The sequence below is a fragment of the Rhinoraja longicauda genome, chromosome 28, assembly GCF_053455715.1.
Source record: "Rhinoraja longicauda isolate Sanriku21f chromosome 28, sRhiLon1.1, whole genome shotgun sequence".
NCBI lineage: Eukaryota > Metazoa > Chordata > Chondrichthyes > Rajiformes > Arhynchobatidae > Rhinoraja > Rhinoraja longicauda.
The window spans coordinates 7497830-7520236 of NC_135980.1; the positions used below are offsets into that span (position 1 = coordinate 7497830).

A 22407-nucleotide genomic window follows, 5' to 3' on the forward strand; every position below is an offset into this window, starting at 1 on the left:
AAGGTCAGCAGGATATTGCTCTGATACGGATAAAGCTTTTCGCTCCACATCACTTTCAGACATGCTGAGATAGTTCCCACCTTTCCCCCCTCTCCCTCCATTGCCCCCCCCCCCACTGCAACCCCCCACCCCAACTCCCCTCCCCTATTCACCCACCTCCTCTCAACATCAACGGGCCTCACCCTACCGATCCGTGGACCCTTTGGCGGCAAAAGCGACTGACCTGTGCCCCGTGAGTGCAGCGCTGATTGACGGCGAGGCGCGGCGAACTCCAAGGTGAAGTCCAAGGTGAATGGCGAGGTGGGAAGAGTGGGGGTGGCGACCCCCCCACATGGGACCCAGACCAATCGAGCGTCGAGCATATTTTTCTTTAACAATTTTTTTTCGCTTATGCAAGCTAATTTTTTTTTTGAATGAGAAAACTTTAAACAAGCGGGTTATTTTAATGGCTTTTTAAAAAGTCTATTCTGTGAAACAAACGGGTCTTTTAACAGCTTTTTTTTTTTTAATGAAAAAGTTATTTTTTGGGTTTTTTTAACGTTTTGTTGAGGCTTTAGGAAATTTCCGCCCCCCCTCCTTTGGCTCCTGGGCCCCCTTTTGGACCCCGGCCCGGGTACGATGTACTCCCTGCCCCCCCTCTCAGAGACCCTGGAGCAGATAATCGATTAAACTTAGGAGCTTGAAGCTGGCTGTGACTGCAGCCTGCCTACATAGAAAAATAGGTGCAGGAGTAGTCCATTTGGCCCTTCAAGCCAGCACCACCATTTAATATGATCATGGCTGATCATCTAAAATCAGCACTCCGTTCCTGCTTTTTCCCCATATCTCTTGATTCCTTTAGCCCTAAGAGCTAAATCTAACTCTCTCTTGAAGAGGAAAGACCCCATCTGGTCTCCCAAATAAGCCGGCTAGGCAGATGCAGAGGGGGGTGGTTCTGCGACACCAGAATGCACTGCTGAGCCTACTGGAGACGTCGTGGGTCCAATCAGCGAAACGTCGATGAAAGTAGGTGCCCACTTGATAACCCCAATGACGTGTCTGCCTAGCCTTTCTCAACATCGGAGGAGCAGAGGTGAGTGCATAAGCCTCCCATCACCACCAGGAACAAGTTGACATTTGGCACTTTGGATTTCTAACATCTTGTCCTGTGTATTTGGAAACTCTCTTGAAAACATCACTGCAGCGACTAAACTCCAAAACTTTGCTACTTTCTTTTAAGCGTAACATCGTTTTGCTTATAAACCATTGCAACATTTGATGCTTGCTGCAGGTTTAACTATGTGAGGTAAAGCATAAATGGTTACGGAATAAAATAAAAATATGTTCAATGTTCTATAATCTAACATGGAACTGATTCAGATTCACTGTTCAGAACCGTTCACTGATTCATTCACAATGGGAGTGTGGTGTCCATTTTTGGGCACTGTCACACATGAAGGTTGAGAAAGTACAGGCAGAGGAGACTAACTTGGCACCATGTTTAGCACAGGCTTTGTGCTGAACATGTTCAAGGTTCCATGTTCAAACATCGATCAGTACGGCACAAAGTCTGTGCTAAAGATGTCAGAGGAATTAGTGGAGATGGGTACGATAACAACATACTCATGTATATAACAAATTCATCAGGAAGGCAGACTCCTGGGGGTGGAGTTAGATTCATGGGAGGTGGTCTTGGAGAGGAGGATGGTCCCCAAACTGCAGAGCATCATGGACAATACAGCTGACCCCCTCCATGACATACTGGTCAAACTGAGGAGAGCCTTCAGCAACAGATTGGTTCCACCAAGATGCAGGACAGAATGCCACAGAAGATCCTTCTTCCCTGTGGCTACCAAACTTTACAACTCCTCCCCTTTCTGTCGTGGGGTAGATTGAGTGTCTCTCCTCCCTCCCCTCCCACCACTCCCCAATCTTTGCCTATTCCCTAAGCCTTTCCACTCGTCACTTTAATTTTGTGTTCCATATATTTTGTGTGTTTTTATGACTGTTGGCTGATCAATTTCTCTCATGGGATAAATAAAGTCTAATCGTATCGCATCATATTTACACTGAGACATTTGGACAGGTACATGGATTAGAGTCATGGAGGCATACAACTTGGAAAGAGGTGACCCGTAACATCACCTATCCATTATCTCGATAAACGTTCAGCTGCTTAGTTCTTGTACACCTCTCATTGTTGTTTTGGTGAAATGTCGCAGCATGTAATTTAGTTATCATGTACCCAAAATTACACTCCCTCTGGGTACTTTGAATAAGACCAAGACACCTGGTCTATGTGTGTCTCTCAAACAAGAAGGAGATAATCTTGTTGCTTTTAACTTGGGAGCTTTCAGCTAGCTGTGACTGCAGACTGCCTACATCACAGCAACGACTAAACTCCGAAACTTTGCTACTTTTAAGCATAAATTCATTTTGCGTATAAGCCATTGCAACATTTGATGCTTGCTGCAGGTCTTTCTATGTGAGATAAAGCATGAACGGTTATGGAATAAAATAAAGAAAAATAGAGCATTCAGACCAACAAATTCATGTTGTAGTTCCCCCACCCTGCACACAGTCCACATGACCCGTATGCCCTTTTCCAGGGCCTTTTATCCACTCCTGTTTTCTTCAACTCTTTCTAAATGTTACCAGAGTCTTGGTATCAATAACCAATTCAGAGGTTCGCTTCACAGCCTCTCAACCCCTCGGTGTAAATAAACAAAATCTCCTTAATTTCGGTTATTGTCACGTGTACCGAGGTACAGTGAAAAGCTTTTATGGCGAGCTGACTCATCAGCTGAAAGAGGACACGTGATTACAATCGAGCCATCCAGTGCACAGATACATGATAAAGGGAATAACGTTTAATGCAAGATAACTCCAGTAAAGTCCAATTAAAGATGGACTGAGGAGGGTCTCCGTTGAGGTAGATAGTACATCAGGATCGCTCTCTCGGTGTCGATAGGATGGTTCAGTTGCCTGATAACAGCTGGAAAGAAACAGTGGCTGAATCTGGAGGTGTGCGATACATTCTATGCATTCTAGAACAATGCAATTCGTGCAAAGTATTCTAAAACTCTTATATTAAACATATTTATCTCTCTTTGTACCAAACATTTCATAGCTTGTTGCAGTCTGATTCTAATCCTATGCCTCATCTGATGATAATTTCAAACACTCCTTGCAGACAAACCCATAGGACACATAATGTTATAATATTTCAAAAAAGCTGGATGTGTTTAGTTATCCACCTACAGAGTCTTTCACAACTGGGATTTGACTGTTTCTTCGTCAACATGCAAGTAGAATCCTTGTAGCTTTGTGAAAGTATCAACTACGGATGCAAGATTTTCAATTATGCTGTAATGAATCCCGCAATGCCCTTCTTTAAAAACCATTCAACTCCCACAAACTTCCCCGTGAACGAACATCAGTGATGATTCTTGCCTATTGAAGACAAAACTCTGAATCTGCAGAAGGCTCGGTCAGCCCAATGCCCTAAAATAATTACGCTCTCTTCATTTTCAATCTCCTCCCTCTCTCCACTTTCACTCCACCACTCCCCATGCCCAATCTCTTTCAGGAGACCAACATAGCCCCTGTTCACATTTCTATATCCAAAGTTCTCTCATTTCCCTTTCCCAGTCCTCTGTGTCTGTACCCTCAACATTAATACAATGCACAGGATAAAAACATAAGACCATCGGACAAAGGAGCACAATTAGGCCATTCAGCCCATTGAGTCTGCTCTGCCATTCGATCATGGCTGATCTATTTTTCCATCTTAACCCCATTCTCCTCCCTTCTTTCCATACCCTTTGACCCCCATACTAGTCAAAAACCTATCAAGTTTCATTTTAAACATACCCAGTTACTTGGCCTCCACTGCACTCCACCCAGTTACTTGGCTTTCTATGGCAATGAATTCCACAGATCCTGTTGAAGGTTTGCTCCCTATTCCATTGTCCCACAACCCATATCCCCTACATCTCTGACTCTTTTCTTCGCTCTCCTCCAGTTTCATTCTTCCACTTGTCTTTCTTCCCTCTTTCGATGATTTTGATTTATTTCCTTTCCAGATCGCTCCCTATCTCATCCCTTTACAGCAGTCTTTCTCTTCCCTCCCATGTTCCTCCACATCCATCTCACACTATATCCCCATCTGTCTGCTGCCTTTTCACCTGGCTTGGTCTGACCTCTGTACGTACCAACCTTGGTCATCATCACTCCCTGCACTCCGAGGCCACTGATATTTAAAGGAGAAGCCTGAACTCAAAACAAATGAGTTCAGAAAATCAAGCCATTAACCTCTGTGCCATTCTGCCACGAGCACTCTTGCAATGGCTTCTTTTCCTGACAGAAAGTAAGCAACACTTTGACCTGTCTAATCTCTGCTGCAACGGAAAGATAGCAAGCCCGGTTTTTCAATGTTGGACAATGCTCCAGAGTCACAATGAGCTTCTTGCCCATACAAAAGTATGTTTATATGCGAGCCTACTGCATTTAAAGCTAATGTAGTCTCTGTGGTAACGTTGAATATATATATATACATATATATAGATATATAAATATAAATGTATATAATCAACTGACCCATATGCCTTTTTCCCAGGGCCTTTTATTCATTCCTGTTTCCTTCAACTCTTTCTAAATGTTACCATAGTCTTGGCATCATTAACCAACACATGGATACATGATAAAAGGTATAACGTTTAATGCAAGATAAAGTCCAGTAAAGTCCAATTAAAGATGGAGTAAAGGAAGGTAGACGCTCCCACTCCCACGAGTCTCGGGCAGATGAGGCTCGTCAGCCTGGGAAGGCTGTCCATCTAGGAGGGGGAAAACTCTGAAACCTCCACTGTCTTGTGGCCATATCCCATCATGGAAAAGGCTCCAGGAGTAAACCTCAAGAAAAATCCAGAGTCGGAGTCCCGAAGGCAGTTCGTCGTTGTCTACAACGTTGTTCTGGCAGCTCCCGCGACAGCGCTGGTGCCAAACTGTAATGGCTCTGCTGTTCCTTTGGATCGATCATGGTGCATCGCCCATGGTCAGCCATGACCGAGGGGGGCCTAAGAAGAACGGTCTCCATTGAGGACCGCTGTTTGTTGATATGTTCTAACATAGAACAGCACAGCACAAAGTCTGCGCTAAACATGGTGCCAAGTTGGTCTCCTCTGACTGTACTTTCTCATCATTTCACGTCTAACAGTTCCCACAAATGGCCACCACTCTCCAATTGTGAATGAATCAGTGTTTTGTATTAATAGAAGATTGACAAATAGATATGCTTGCCTTTGTACCCTGCACTTCCTTAAACTCAAACCATCTCAAAGTAGGATAATTGGCCTTCACTGGCTTTGGTGTGTACTCTATAACTCTACAAGTGGCCACTGCAGACACACAAGAGGAATGTGAATCATCTGACCTTGTGAAAATATTTTGGACAAAAGAAGCTGTGTAATCTTGCAATGATTATAGATATAGGACAATGAGATGCAGATATAAATTGTTCATTAAACACTCCAAGTATATAGAAAAGGATAATTAATAACATAGCTTGTGAGTCAGAGAACTGCAAAACAAAGTGGGTTCCCAATAACAGTTTAGAATTTAATCAAATATTTTATTCACAATGGAAGTGTAGCCAATTTCTTAAATGTCAAACATACAATGCTAATTAAACAGTTGGAAAAGTGGTGTGAATTATGAGAATTAATAATCTGATATGGTCAGAATTGGATAATTTGGCTTATGCAATCTACCTGGTACAGTTATTGTTAAAAGAAAACCTGCAACACTTCTAGCTCAGAATTAAACCATGGGGTAGTGAAAGATCACGGGGAAGTGCAGGGATCATCCGATGATCAGAATGAGATGGGCATGGAAGGATAATCACAAATGTAGCATTCAATAGACAGACATTCACAAATGGCTGGAGCAACTCAGCAGGTCAGACAGCATCTCTGGGGAAAAGGAATGGGCGATTCCTTTCGGATTGAGTCCCTTCTTCTGACTGAGAATCAGGGGAAGGAGAACGAAATATCGACGGTACTCAGGAGAAATTAATGGAAGATAGGCAAAAAGCAACGATAATCAAAGAAATGTCGGGCACACAATGGGCCATTGTTGGATGTGGGGTTGATGATAACGAATATACAGACAGAGGAACTTAACAGGATGACAGTAATAGTATGATGGCTAGGGTGGGGGAGGGACGGAGAGAGAAGGGATGCAAGGGTTAGAGAACTCAATATTGATGCCACTGAGTTGTAAGCCTATGTCTTGTGGAAGTTGCAAGATGGCACCATCTTGCACCACCGTCTGGAAGTCACCCATGGTTACCCTAAGAAGAAGGGATGTAAGCTGCCCAAGTTTAATAGTTCAATTAGAATTGGAATTCTAATTGGTTTAAAGATTTCTTTATTGTCACGTGTACAGAGAAACTGTGAAATATTTGTCCTGCACAATATTATACCTGCCCTGGACAGGATACAAAGGGTTTAGAGGGCTGCGGGTCAAATGTATGCATATGGGACTAGTAGCTCCATATTCCAAATTGGTCAGCATGACAAAGTGGGCCGAAGGGCCTGTTTCCATGCTGCACAGCTCTATGACTGTGGATGTGACTGACTCCATTAAATCACACCATACGTTAAAATAATACAATGCCTCCTCTTCTTGAACAGTATGTAGAGGCACTACGTTCTGGTGCCATCTTGCAACTTCCACAAGGCATGGGTTTAAGCTGAGAGGGGAAAGTTTGAAGGAGAGCCTGGGGTGCGTCTGGAATTCGCTGCCAGGTGGTAGACACGTGAACAGGCAGGGAATGGAGGGATATGGACCATGTGCGGGTAGGCGGTGTCGAGATAACAACCTTTCAATGTCAGCAAGACAAATGAGATAGCCATCGACTTCAGGAAGTGAAGCGGTACACATTCCCCGGTTGCACGTTATTCCCTTTATCATGTATCTCTACATTGTGGATTGATCCATTGTAATCATGTCTTATCTTTCCGCTGAATGGCTAGCATGCAACAAAAGATTTTCACTGTACCTCGGACTGAAGGGTCTCGACCCGAAACGTCACCCATTCCTTCTCTCCTGAGATGTTGCCTGACCTGCTGAGTTACTTCAGCATTTTGTGAATAAATACCTTTGATGCATGGAGTGATCATTACACTCTGGAATTAATGCCAATACCAGCTATGGGCACTGTTCATCATCCTGCAGAAGGGAAGGAGATGAAGGAAAAATGGCAGCAAGAGATATTTATAACTAAGGACAGTTAAAGAAAAAGAATTAATGGTTACATTTAGAAATATTCATGCGCTTCTTTCCTGAGGAATAACTGAGGTCATATTTAGAAAGCATGCACAAAAACGATAAAAAGCTTTGTAGTTAAGAACAGCAAAATTAAATGTTATTCCAGATCTGGGATGAGAAATTTCAATTCCTATAAATGATTCAAAACAATACAAGTGTAGGAAGATAACTGCAGATGCAGGTACAAATCGAAGGTATCACCAAATGCTGGAGCAACTCAGCAGGTCAGGCAGCATCTCAGGAGAGAAGGAATGGGTGACGTTTCGGGTCGAGATCCTCCTTCAGACTGATGTTTGACCCCGCCCCTGCCCCCCTGACATCAGTCTGAAGAGTCTCGACCCGAAACGTCACCCATTCCTTCTCTCCTGAGATGCTGCCTGACCTGCTGAGCTACTCCAGCATTTTGTGATATCTTCGACAAAACAATACAATGCATCTTAGACCAGCAGGTCATCTTTGTGATTAGTACTGTATTTAAAAACGAAGATAATTAAAAATTAAAATGGCATTCCTGGCATAACTTCATCCCACTGCTCAATGACGAGCTTCAGTCAAGAATTGATGACTTAAGCACTTGATAAGTGCCATTTTGTTTGGCAGCAACAGTGGCTGCCAATTCAACACAGGCGCCCAGACTCAAACAGAGAGTGGCAAAAACAAACAACTACTGTGGTCACGAGAGATAAAACTAGGAAAATAGCTGGAGTACCCTTTGGCAAATGATCAAAATTGGTAAACACAAAAACGTGATCGCAGTAACTGGCAGCATTGAGTGGATCAGCCTACGATCTGAAATGTTTGAATTACCAGAATTTCTCTGGCACAAATGTGGATATTTAAGTCACTGTTAATGGGACAAATCTTCCACTGATCCAAAAGATAAGACCATAAAATATAGGAGCAGAATTAGGCCAATTAGGCTATTCCACCATTTAATCACGGCTGATCTATTTTCCCTTCTCAACCCCATTCTTCTGTCTTCTTCTCATAACCTTTAACACACTTCCTAATCATAAACCTATCAATCTCGGCTTCAAAAATACCTATTGCCTTGACCTCCACAGCATCTGTTGCAATGAATTCCACAGATTCACCACCCTCTGGCTAAAGACATTCCTCCTCATCTCCATTTAAGGTTCATCCTTTTATTTTGAGGCTGTGCCTTCTGGTTCTAGACTCTCTCTTAATACTGAAAATATCTTCTCCGCGTTCACTCTATCTTGGCCTTTCATTATCCGGTAGATTTCAATGAGATCCTCCCTCATCCTTCCAAACACGAGCGAACACAGGCTTGGACCTTTCAAACGCTACTCATACATTAACCCATCACTCCGGGCAAACAGTCTGAAGAAGGGTCCCGACCAGAAACATTCCCTGACCATTCATTGCGTAACCCTCTGAGTTCCTCCAGCACTTTGTGTATTGCTTAAGATTGCAGCATCGGCAGTTTCTTGAGTCACCGTTACTAGCTAGCCAGCCAGCTGTGAACAACATTGTTTTCACCAGCATGGTCCTGGCCAGTCTTTTACTGGCGGCACCTCGGAAGAATGTATATTGGCAATGTTATGAGTCGAGACCCTTCTCCAGATGGATTGTCATTAGTTTTTTTTTTACAGGAGGGGGGGGGGGGGGGACGACGACAAGAGAGAAAGCTGGGAGAAGGGTAGAGGTGGGCCAAAGCCTGACAACTGATAGGGGGATGCAGGTGAGGGAAGAGGTTTGATTGTCACTTGGGTGGAGTAAGGCTAGAGATGGAAAGGAAACAAAAAGGTGTCAGACACCTGTCACTATTACCGAATATAATTTATGATGCCAATGACATATATTCAAAATCACTTGGTATCAATTAAAAAACCCACAAAATTATTATAGAGGATTCCATTCAATGAGTGGCAAAGAAGAAGGGACGTTTCCATGCTGTATCTTTCAATCATTTAAATCAATTAATTAATCACAGACTTAAGATAACAGAAATTTTGAACTGAAAATGTGAATTGCAACTGAACCCTTTCTCTTTTGCCAATTAAAAGTGTGTACATTTGAGTTCATTGGTACTGTTGCTTCAAATGATTTGGGAATTTTCAATATTAAACAAAATGGAAAAAAAAAATCAAATTCATGGGCCTGATCTTCAGGGACATGAAAATATTGAACCAGCTGAGAATATACTTTCTTCTTCCATGCAATTCATTCTTTGGAAAACCGTGAAGAAGTTTGCTAACAATTACCAGCAGATGCGATTGAACTATAAATGGTCAACAATTAGATAATGCTTTAGAAGTGGTGAATAAGTTAACTGTGTTTTTCTATCCAAATGTTTTTAATTTTATAAGTGAGGGGAAAAGTTTAATAGGAACCCGAGGGGCAGCTTTTTCCACACAGAATGTGGTGGGGATTATGGAAGGAGCTGCCATAGGAAGTAGTTGAGGCAGGTGCAATAATAAGTCAAGTCAAGTCAATTTATTTGTATAGCACATTTAAAAACAACCCACGTTGACCAAAGTGCTGTACATCTGACCAGGAAAAAAAAGAAACATACAGTGGCAGGCAGCCAAACACAACGGCGCGGCCATCTTGAACAAAATGTTAATTCAATCACCCACAGTCCAACAATAAAAGCACTAAACAGGCACCCAAAATTACCCAACCCCAAAAACCCCCCAAAACACAGTCCAACAATAAAAGCATTAAATAGGCATTCAAATCACACACCCCAAAACCCCCAAAAACACAGTCCAACAATAAAAGCATCAAACAGGCACTCAAACCACCCAACCCCAAAAACACACAAAAAAGAAACATCCATCAAAGAAACATCCATCACAGTGAGTCTCCTCCAGTCCTCTCCTCACTGTGATGGAAGGCCACAATGTCTTTCCCTTCTCCTGCTGTCCTCGCCCGCAGCCAGGTTGTTGTGGTTGCAGGCCGCACCGGACGGTCCACAGCGGGCAAAGCCCAAGGCGCGTCGCGTCGCAGCCGCTCCCGCAGCCTCCGAAGACGGCCGGCTCCGCCGATGAAAAGTCCGATCCGGGGCGGGCGAACACGCTGCTGCCGCTGTTGTTGCACGTCGGGGCGGTCGTGGCTCCCGACATTGAAGCCCCCGCCCAGCAGAGAAATATCCCGCGGCCATCCTAGGCCGCGCCGGACGGTGAAATGTCCGCGCCCCAAGCCCCGCGATCCGGGGCGGGCGAACCCGCTGCCGCTGCCGGAGCTCCCGATGTCGGCATCCACGCGGCCCGAGCCTAAGGCGAGTCGCAGCTGCTCCCGCAGCCTCCGAAGACGGCCGGCTCCGGTGGTGGTAAGTCCGATCCGCGGGCTCTGCGAACCAGAGCCCTGGAGGCCGACAGCTCCAGGAGTTGGGCCGATGGTAGGCCGCAGATGGAACGGAGACACGGCCCAGAAAACAAAGGTCGGGTCTCCGTTCTGAAGGGACACACTAATTTACAGTGTTAGTTTCCCCCTCCCCCCCACATACACACATAGTACATAAACACAAAAACACAAAAACACCACATCACAACTACAATTAAGACAACAAAAAACAACAAAAACACAAAGACAAATGGACCGCAGGTGAGCGGCAGCTGCTAGGGCAGTGCCGCCATTAAGCTATTAATACCATTTATCCATGGGCCGGTCAGTACATGGATAGGAATAGTTCAGAGGGAAGCGGGCCAAACACAGGCAAATAGAACTAGTCTAGATGCGGGTGTGTATGTTGAACCATAGGGGTGATTTCCGTGTTGTACGTCTCTTTGATCCTACCTATCAAATAAAACACTTAGATTACAGTACCAATCATCACATGGAAACACTATAATAAATGGAATACAATGTTACAAACAATGACAACCAGGTTCAAGAACTTCTTCCCTGCAACTATCAAGCTCTTGAACACTGCTCAGCATTAATCACAACTTCAGCAACTATATAGTCATCGAGTGATTAAAATTTGATAAGCAAGTCAACGCTGTGGTAAAAGCCAGCTTCTTCCAACTTCGAACCATAGCTAAAATCAAACCTTTCCTCCAATTCGACGACACAGAAAAAATCATTCACGCTTTCATTTCCTCCCGCCTAGACTACTGCAACTCCCTATACACTGGGATCAGCCAATCTTCCCTGTCCCGCCTGCAACTGGTCCAAAACGCCGCAGCGAGACTCCTGACGGGTACCCGTAAAAGGGACCACATCACCTTGATTCTGGGCTCTCTCCACTGGCTCCCTGTACGGTACAGAATCAACTTCAAGCTCCTCCTATTCACGTATAAAGCCCTAAATGGACACTCCCCCCCCTACATCAAAAATCTTCTAACCCCCCTCTCTAACTCCAGGTCCTTCAGGTAGGCCGACTTGGGGCTACTCACTATCCCGCGGTCTAGGCTTAAGCTCAGGGGTGACCGCACTTTTGCGGTTGCAGCTCCTAGACTGTGGAACAGCATCCCTCTCCCCATCAGAACTGCCCCCTCCATCGACTCCTTTAAGTCCAGGCTCAAAACCTATTTCTACTCCCTAGCGTTTGAGGCTCATTGAGGAGGCGCTGTGAACTGTTTGCGTGCTACTGTACGTTTCATTTTTTTCTCCATTGGAACCTAATCAGATGTACAGCACTTTGGTCAACGTGGGTTGTTTTTAAATGTGCTATACAAATAAAATTGACTTGACTTGATAGTGTGAAAACAGGCCCTTCGGCCCAACTTCCCCACCCCTGCCAACATGTCCCAGCTACACTAGTCCCAACCTGCCTTCGTTTGGTCCATATCCCTCCAAACCTGTCCTATCTATTTACCTGTCTGTTTCTTAGACATTGGGATAATCCCAGCCTCAACTACCTCCTCTGGCAGCTTGTTCCAAATACCCACCACCCTTTGTGTGAAAAAGTTACCCCTCAGATTCCTATTAAATCTTTTCTCTTTCATCTTAAATCTATGTCCTCTGGTCCTCGAGGATCATCTTCTATGTACTGTGTTTTTGGTTGCTCTGTGGTCTTCGACTTTTCACTATTGCGGTTGCTTGATATCACTATTATTTGTTTATTGTGGTATTGATTATAGTATATTTGTGCATTATTGTACTTCAAAATTAAACATTTTAATTAGTGTGACACTTAATTAGTTGGTTCAATTAATCCTTCATTCTGATTGATATGCCGCTGAATCTACACTTTGCAGAAAGGCTGTGTATTTGATGTTTAACATTATTGCCACGAAAAATCTATTCTAAATGATATCTCCTTTCAATGGCTTCACAGTGAGCTATTACCTTTGTATCCATTGTTTCCTATGTGACAATGTTCAATGCTTCCCTTTAATTCTTTGGTTACATAAAATACCCAATAATGGTTAAACAGAAGAAACCTCCGCATTGTGTGGCCAATTTTAATCTAACAGTAAAAAGGAAAATTAACTTCCGAATGAGTTTTCATTCTGGATAATGGTTCACATTTAGCTAAAGACTAAGGATGTATGTAGGTAATTCCAAAATGACTCAGGATTTCTACAGAACTAAAGTACAATTATATTGTATGTCACACACAAATAATCAAACTCACCCATGAACACGTCACATTCAAGCTGAATATGAAATTGGCTGTTTTGAAGGATCAGTGAAGTGACTGGATCAGCTCATGACATTTCCCTGGTAAGGTACGTCTCAAACAAGCTGTTTTGTGACAAAAGTGATGGTATTTAGATTCTATTAGTTTTGTCTTCTTTACAGCAATATTTGTAAAAATCTCAATTATAAAAGCATTATGGCTTGAAAGGTGGCCATTTTGCCCAACGAGTGTGTGCCATACAATCCAACTAATCTCACAGGCCTGAAAATGTCTTCCCCTTAATTATTTTCTGAATGCTCCACGTGAACCTGCCTCCACTACTATCACTTCCATTGCATTCCAGGATCTTAACCAATCCATTGTGTAAAAACACTTTTGGTCCCTCTGCTAATCATCTTTGCTCTTTGTCCCCGAGTTCTGACAATGTGGCTAGTTTTTGTGTCTACATCATTCATGGTTGTATTTCCTTGCAATCTTCAATGTCTCAATTTAAAAAAAGAGGTCAAGTACGTAAAGATGGAAAATCACTGCACGACTATTTTGCATCTAGTAAAATGAGCGGGGAAAGCAAATTTATCAAGGTTTTATTGTATAGTACAAAATGGCAAACATGAGGTTTTCATACGACAAACAATATTAAACTGGTCACCAAGAGGGAAGTCTGCATTACTGTTAACTATTTTAACCAACTCAAGAAAAAAAAAAATCAGCAGCCCATCAAGAAGTATTAAATATAAATATTCCCATATAAACAGAAACCTAGTATGAATGAAACAAGATTGCTGAGGGCACATGTTTAGTATTAAATCAGAGTGGCTATGTACTGTAATTTTTCTAGTGTCAATTTAAGACCCTTCATTTTAATACTCTACACTTTATGCATACATAGCCAGTAGTTTGTGAGCCTTTTTCAAATCTGTTTGTGAATCTTAAGGATGTAATCACTGCCCATGTGGAAGTCACTCATACAAGTACTTGAGCTAAATTAGCAACAAGCAAATTTGGTGAGGCTGATTGTACATAAATATTACATTGCCATATTACATTGCTTGGCTTGCAGCACAGCAAACATATTTAATTCAATCTCTGGATTTTTTCTTCTTTTTCTGGAGACTTCATTGGGGAAAGTATCTTGCGTTGTGCATCAGTTTGGAAGTCAAGTTAACAGGGTCTCATTTCTCATGATAAGTTTTACGGTCCACGTTCTTTCAAAACCTCATTACTTTGGCAGATGACAGAAAATGAAAGCAATAAAAATAAAATGTCTTGAAATTTTTTGAGTCTTACACTCAAAACTGGCACCTAAAAGTAAATGAAACAATTTGTCACAATTGAAAACAAATGAATGTAAAATCAGTGATGCAGTTTTTTCCTTAAATTAAAAAGGGGAATGCTAATCTCTCTCTCCCCCCCCCCCCTCCACCAAGAACATTCAATAAGATCTCTAACACGGGCAACCAGCTTTCATGTGGCAAACAAAAATTCCAATTTCAGTCTTTTATCCTTGAGTTTCATCAAGCATAAAGGATAATGTGTCACATGCAGTCCACCAATTACAGAGAATAACACCTCCACAATGGTCTCAAAAAAACTATTTTCCATATTGGTAAAATATCCAATTGAAAAGTTTCAAATGTCTACACTTTTGCCACTTTGATTTTAACCATTCGAACATGGTTTGATATTACCCTTTGATCTCAATGCACAATTTCTCAAACAATTCATGCAAAATGCACCCTTGCAAAGAATGAACACTACACATGTTGAAGATAACATGAGCATTTTTGAAGTCTCCCATTAGGTCCCGCTTTCAGATGATAGCATTTTCGCTTCCCAATTTTGTGCAGTGTGTGTCAATTCTGCCTTGAACGAAAACAATGTTCCTATTCTAACTATAGTGAGACACCAAAGTTTTATCTACAGCTACATATAAAAAACAAAATGGTCTCTCACACAACTCTGAAATTCTTTTCATTATTAAATTACAAACACAAGTTTTGGCCAGTGCACTCACTTTGCATTTTCACAGAATGCCATTTCAAAAAGGGTGGGCAGGTAATCTTTCAAATCAATGGTCATGGAATTAATTCCACATGCAGGGAAAATGAGGATAATAAATTAGATACTTGCAAGATATCTGCTTTCACCACTGCTTTGGATTTTCATTGTTTCGGTTTGAAGATCATGATGGATGGAACATTATTACAAACAAAGGCAAGTTGTGGCTGACAGATAAAATGACAGGGACTCCTGTATTGTCATGAAATCCTTAATATACAAGTTTCAGGTTGATATATTACTGTAATCTCAAAATGCTGAGCAAATTATTAATTGTGCAAATGTAACTGCATTGGTACCTAGTTTTAAAATAGTTCACAAAGTATTTGTTGGACATGACACCGGGTCAAATGGTAAGTTACACTAAAAACCAACTTTTATTACACAAAAGGAAGTAATTAATGTCTGTTGGAATGTTCAAAAGCATTATATCTTTCAGAACTATGGGGTTTTAAGCTCTCAAACGCTTTGCAGGTTTCTTAAAAGCTGGCTCAAAACGTGTTGTTTTGCAATTTACACTGTACGGTAAATTTCTCATCATTATTTGAAATACTGCAAAATATCAAAACTGCAAAAAATACCTGGGATATGCTGCAAAGATGTTACTGTGTCTGTCCACGTGAAACAGAAGTGGTACTGATACAGACATGTACAAATTTACCTCAAACGGTGCCTGGCGGGAATCGCAAGTATAAAATACTATGCAATATAAAACAGATTTTGTGGAAATCAGCCTGCGCAGGCTCGCAAAAGGTGAATGTTCTTGGACGTTCTATTAATGTCCGAATATAAAATCTTACAGGCACAGAAAGTTGTCAACCATTACAACTTTATAAAGTGTCGTGTAGACCTCTCCAACTAAATGACAACAAGAATAAACATGTTTCACCATCTAGTGGTTACATCCAACTTTGCAGCAGACCGCTTCTTTCAGACAATCCAGGCAGTTCGGGAAATCCACAACATACAAACGACAGAGGTTTTAACATTATTACAGCATCATCGTCTTGGGTTATATTTACAAAGAAACATCCAAAAAATATTTTAACACTATTTCTCTTCTTTACAACAGGAATTTCTTATGCATTTTGGACTTCTTAGTGCCAAGCTGTAGTAATGAGTCGGAGAGTAATGAAGGGAATCTCATACAAGGAATGTTGCAATTTACAGATATGATACAGGTATGATACAGATACAGGTATCAAATACCAGATCCTTAATTTAAACGTGTAACATGCATGAAGTGTTAAAAGATACATAGACTTTCTCCACTCCAGTCAACTTGAAGGCATATTTCAAATGATTCTTGAAAACAGATCTGCACAAATAACAATTGGTCTTATTTTGCAGTTTCAAAGTTTAAAAAAACATGTCACATTTAACCCATTTGTATTATTCCCAAAACATGGTTTGGAGAATGCAAACATGCTATTGGTCCTTCTTAATGTTATTTTGAAAAATCACGAAAGTAAACACGTATTTGTTTAAAAATTTATCTTTATCAAGGGTGATGATTATTAAATATCAAAAATTAAACGTTATTTTTAAAAAACATTTATGCAGGGTTTAAATCTATCTGAATAAAACTACGTGTAAAATAAAATCCACAAGAAATACAATCAAATGGAACTTCACTCCCTCCCACTCCTTCGAAAATTTCACAGTTGCCAGTGGCATTCTGAACCTCATGAGGGTGAGTGCACAAATTCGAGGGACAGGATGATCAATTCAAACTGTTCACACCAAAATTCTGCACTTCCAACAGGGTAGATGGATATCAAAAGTAGAGAACACGACTATTTTGGTTCTTGACCCAGAGCACTGATGGAAACATCTTGGTGGTAGGTCAATCAGGTAGAGTCCAGAACCTGGTCAGTTTGAGTAACACACTGGATCAAATTGCTACATTCTTTGAGTCATGCATCATTGTTATGATTGATAATCCTAAATTTTCTTACTTCTGTGAACAGTATGGTTCGCATGCATTTGTTAAAGTGCACAATGATCATGGGACAAAGAAAGTCGAAAATCAGCAATGCATGCAGGACATGCCAAAACGTACAGGGGCTTAACTGGTTTTCATACCTGATCACTTTCAAACACATTTACAACCAAAAATTACACTTGAAACTTTTCAGCCAGCCTTGATCTTTGGTTCTTTTAACTACTCTAAACTGGACCAAGCGCAAAAGGTTGAGATCAGCAGCTGAAATTAATAATAAACAAAATTAAATATACCATCTAAAGCAGTGGTGTCCAAACTTTTTTCAAAGAGGGCCAGATTTGATAATGTGAAAATACCCACGGGCCAATGGAAATGCATTAGGTAACTTATAATGGGAAATTAGATGTTGTCTGTTAAACCCCCCCCCCGGACCTTTAACTAATGCGCTCCCCCCCCCCGGACCTTTAACTAATGCGCTCCCCCCCCCCGGACCTTTAACTAATGCGCTCCCCCCCCCGGACATTTAACTAATGCGCTCGCCGGGAGGTGTAGTCGGTGTCGCCTCTCCCGCTCGGGGGGGAAGCGGCACCCGCCCGACTGACGGGAGCGCCTGCCAATGAGCGTGCGGGGTGAGGAGAGCTCTGCTGCTGCTCTCCCCTTCCCCCTCCCCGCACGCCCTCAACCCTGCTGCCGGCAAGTATAGTCACCGTCGCCTCTCCCGCTCGGGGCCGGGGGGGGGGGGGGAGAGGTCGCGGAGGTGTAGTCACCCTCTCCCCCCTCCCTTCATTCTGTTAGACAGTGCTGGCGGGCCATAAATAATAAATTTTAAGACGGAAGCTGCGGGCCGTATAAAATCTGACCTCGGGCCGCGATTGGCCCCCGGGCCGGACTTTGGACATGTCTGATCTAAAGGATGTGAAAAATTGGCAGAGATATCCAAATAAAGATTTTTATTTGTAACCTGAAAGAAAGCAAAGAAAAGATTGAGCATGTTTTTGTTCAGTTTGTACACCCCTTGTGTAGTAAAGTTGTGATGTACAACGACTGAGCATTAAGGAGAGCTAACAAAAGAACACAGGCAAAGAAGCAGGTTGAACCGTAGCAGCCGGCATGACAAATTATTTATTTTAAAACTACCACCTCCTCGTTTCATTTACAAGTAAACACTTCCCTTCAAATAGTTCAATTGTGCATTGTGTAGCACTTCAGAAGGTACCATATTTTGCAAATGCATGACCAATGTGTTCTTGGTTACAATACTCAAGAATAACCCAAAATGCTTTAAAATATCAGTAACCTCTCACATTTTGTCCTGAAGCACCGTATAACATCTTGGACGGCAATTTTTTATCCAAATTCCTCACTCTAACCATTGCCGATTAACATTGGTTAGGACTCCAATATACAAAAGGTTAGGATGATTGCAACTAAATAATTAAGTTGCTCTTTATATCTCCATTACAATAGAACATCCTTGTTATTTTAATCTATTTAATTGATAAGCACCTTTTGCCCAATCCATCAGAAGTCTGAATGATATATACTGCATAAAGATCGCTAAAAATATTAACCACTTTTCTGTCTTATAACCAATGCAGATTTGAACAAGATGCATTTGGGCTGACGTTAAGTCTGTTAAAAATTCATCAGGTCAAATACATGTATATACATGTATATAAAGGATTGCAGAGATTAAAATACATGGCTGAAAATGTACAAATATACATACTACATTTATATTCAATCTTCCAATTCAGTCCAATGACAGAGTATCAGGTTATTATACAACAAAAACATCTGGCAGATATTATGCAGCAACCGACTATCCGGTATATTATGCACCATTAGAAATGATCAATGCCGCGGTATTATAGGAATAATATCGCATCGTAACTCCACATTCCCGTAGGAAACTCACAAAAATACATCTGCTGATAGTTCTGGGGTTATACTACACAATATGAATAGAATACCCTCTCTCTCTTATGATATAATACATTATGGGACCACGACTTATTGCTGCCTCTATCCATTCATTGCATCTACAATTGTAGACACTTAAAAATAATTAAAGCTTTTGACGACTGGAAATATTCATTATTAGTTTAGGAAATGCAAACTTGGCAAGGTTTGTGACAATAAATACAATCCAACTTAATAGTCCTACTTTTTTTTGCAAACCAGGTCAATTCCTTGGGTGGCTTCTGCCCAATGATACTCAGGAATATACATTTTCAATTCTACCTGCACCCACCATGCAAGTTCAACTCTTCAGCTGACTTCTTGGGGTTGATCATGTGAGATGCAGTAGATCCCCTCAATATTAATCAGATTTATTGATTTAATTTGCCTTGACTGAGCTACAATAGAGCTCTGAACTTACCGGCATAACAAACAAATATCTCAGGGCGGGGGTAAATTGATGTTGAGATACAATCATGTTCACTCCCTTCTATTGTATTTGCTTTCCATCCCCATCCTCTCAGAAAAATAAATTCTTGGACAAATTGCAAATGTTATTTTGCTGCAAGATTGTATCCTTGTTTAAAAAAAAGTTCAATTAATTTTTTTGAGACCAGACTCTGTTCATTACTGCGTGAGCGTGTTAACAGATACACAAGGGAAACTTATGGCACAAGTAGAAAACAGAAGGTGGCAAAAGCACAACGGCAAATAAAATGTTAAGAAATGTACACAGAGTGCATGTAGAAATTATATCGCGAGATACATAAGACAGCCAGCACAGCACTATCAATGAACAAGGACAACTAGCCCTCTTTAATGCGATCATTATCTTCAGCGTCATGCTCAATAATTTCAACAACTGTAAAGCAGGTCTATGAACCAACTCAAATGGGAACAAACTCAAATTGGGAAAAGTAATAAAATCAGAACACTGCTTCAAACTTCAATATTCTAATAAGCAAATTCAAGAGTATTAAAATCTTGACTGCCCATTCAGTAGTTTTTAAGCATAAATCTAAAGAATGGACAGCTGTCCTATGTGCACATTGAAATAATATTCCTACTCCATCATCTGACAGCAAGAAACATTACATTCATAGGTAAAGCACCAAAAACATCATAATATTTTTGTGGGTTATTAATTTTATGAAACTGCACATTTCGACTAATAAAATTGCAGGAAAGTGCCAAAGAATTGTTAAAGAAAAAAATTCCCGAAAGGTGTTTAGCAATGTACTTTATAAAAATGTTTGTACCAAAGTACACAGGCAACTCAGTTTTTCCAAATAACTGATACTTGTTGCTCCCCAAAAACTGGAAAAATGAGATTAGTTCAGGTTTCTAAAAAGGGCATTGATCAGAACATTGAAAAGACAAGCTATTTGAAAAGTTTTGGTGCTGATTTTGTCCATCAGGATGGAAAATAGACCTTCAGTGATAGTTTAAACAAGGGCTGCCCTCCAGTGGATCTGGAAGAGCATGCAAATAAAATCTCCACATCATGTGAAGCGGAAGCTTTGGAATAAAGATAAAATGTGCAAACTGCTCACTTGTTCATAAAATTTGGTCTCGGTTACTCTCATTGCCAAGTCATATTTTTAAGAGAAGCTGCACTCGTTCACTTTGTAACAGTGCAGGCCTGAATTTATTGGAATAATTGGAGGTGACTGTTAGAATCTGGACATTTTCAACCGTTGCACGAGATTTGTGTAGCAAAAAAAACCCTGCAATTCGACATGTTGGAAGAAAGTTGACCTTGAATTCCAGTTGCGAGTGCATTGGTCAGTGGTTGTCTGCTCTCAATACTACTTCAAAATGCAAGACAGAATGTATTGTCAGTGGTCAATTCTCTTGTAATAGTACAACATAAATAATCAAGGATGATTTCCGTTTTAGTATTCCCTTTTTCCCTCCCCCCATTCAAAATACATTTCCCAATGAAGTAACCAAACAACATGCTGAAAGCTGCAAGAAAATCCAGCATGTTAACCACAATTTACCCTAGTTATTACAGACCTCTTTATAACGGATAAAATCTGTTGTGACTGAGGCATCCATTTGTAACGAGGGCAAAGGGCCGAATTTACAGTATGTTCACTTTTAAAATTTATGAACAATGTTTAGATTATTATGAATTTTGTGTCCTTTGTGTATTATGTCTTGTTCATTTACCTTTTTCAATATTTTACATATTTACCCCCCTTACTCTGTTATAGTAAACAATTGACAATAACGGACACCATTCCTCTCTCCACCCGCCCCCCCCCCACGGTCCATTATAATGAAGGTAAACAGCTATTTGTAAATATTGGGCGATTAGGGTTCTTCATTGCAGGAGGATCTTATTAAATACTTTCCTAATGTATACACAGAGCTTTGGTACATTTGAATTTGCTCCAATAATTTTTTTTTGCTATAAATCATCTTTTGGCAATAAACACATCATGGCAGCAATGTTAGAGGAATGCATGGTTCTTGTTACGATGTGCGTTCAACACATTGATACTAACTGGGCAAATATTAATTACTCCGCATGGAGAAGCTGAATACAAAAAAATCATCTTTCCAGATTCACTCTTATCAGATCATTTAAAAAAAAATTGTGCTCAAAGCACAATTGAAGATTGCAACGGAATTGATGATTTCCAGGTAGAAGTCATTATCCTGCTAGTACTGTGCATTCCTTGTGGGAAATAATATCAAGAAAAAGTAATAACATTGTAGAAGCTTTGAAAAATACTTTGGCATTGACATGATAGATTTCCATAAATAGAGCCTCGCTCAATATTAGGCAAGGATAATAAATGATCTGTGTTAGACATTAACTTTGAAAAGGCGACTGTAAGAGCAGCACAAGTTTAAGGAAATATTTTTATATTGTGAAATCTGAACTTTTAACAACGAACAGGGTTGTGTTATGACATGGATATAACTCAACCATATATTGGGTCGCAAAGGAGTGACTATCATTTTGCAGCACTTAGATTTAAAAGTCATGACGATAGCTCCTTTCAGATGGCTTAAAAGTTAACATTCTTGGCATTTGATGCAATTGCAAACGTCACCGTCATCTTTTCTTAGGGAGAGAACGTAATTATTTCAGAATGTGGCTCGAGTAAAGCAACATCAGTTCATCCTCCTACTTGTGGCACAAGAGATGACCCAACAATTTGTCTTAGTGATACTGGTGGATGGTTAAATAATGGCCAGGACACTCGGCAAATGTAACTATTTTTCTTGGTATTGTTTGAAGGGACACAAATGGAAACCTGGTCCAACGATTCACCTGAAAGACATCACCTTGAGCAAACAACACTCTACCTAGTTATGTGCTCTTCCCGAGAACGGAGTTTGAACGCTGACCCAGAGAATTACCATTGAGCCAAGATTGACAAAAATACACAAAAATAACAATGATGATCTGCAAACCTAATAGGCACTTTCCTCACAGGGTTCAGTATCCAAAAGAATAAAGATCTATTGTTTGCATTAATCATTGAAGTCTTCACAAAGTCATTTGACAATAGCACGGGTATACAGACATTCAAACAAAGTAAGCAATTTTTAAACCTTG

General features: G+C 40.9%; 1 protein-coding gene and 1 long non-coding RNA gene across 2 annotated transcripts in view; one reads left to right on the forward strand and one right to left on the reverse strand.

Annotated features, from left to right (window-relative positions):
- Window positions 1–12350, reverse strand: part of LOC144607165 (transducin-like enhancer protein 4) — a 567195-nt gene extending 554845 nt beyond the window's left edge. The window contains exon 1 of the mRNA XM_078423813.1: window positions 12346–12350. The gene's annotated coding sequence lies outside the window, so the exon portion shown is untranslated. The remainder of the gene's footprint in view (window positions 1–12345) is intronic.
- On the forward strand, window positions 202–22267 carry LOC144607170 (uncharacterized). Its single transcript, XR_013549075.1, has 3 exons — window positions 202–288; window positions 15996–16104; window positions 22087–22267. It is a non-coding gene; the product is annotated as an uncharacterized LOC144607170 (long non-coding RNA).
- The last annotated feature ends 140 nt before the right edge of the window (window positions 22268–22407 follow it).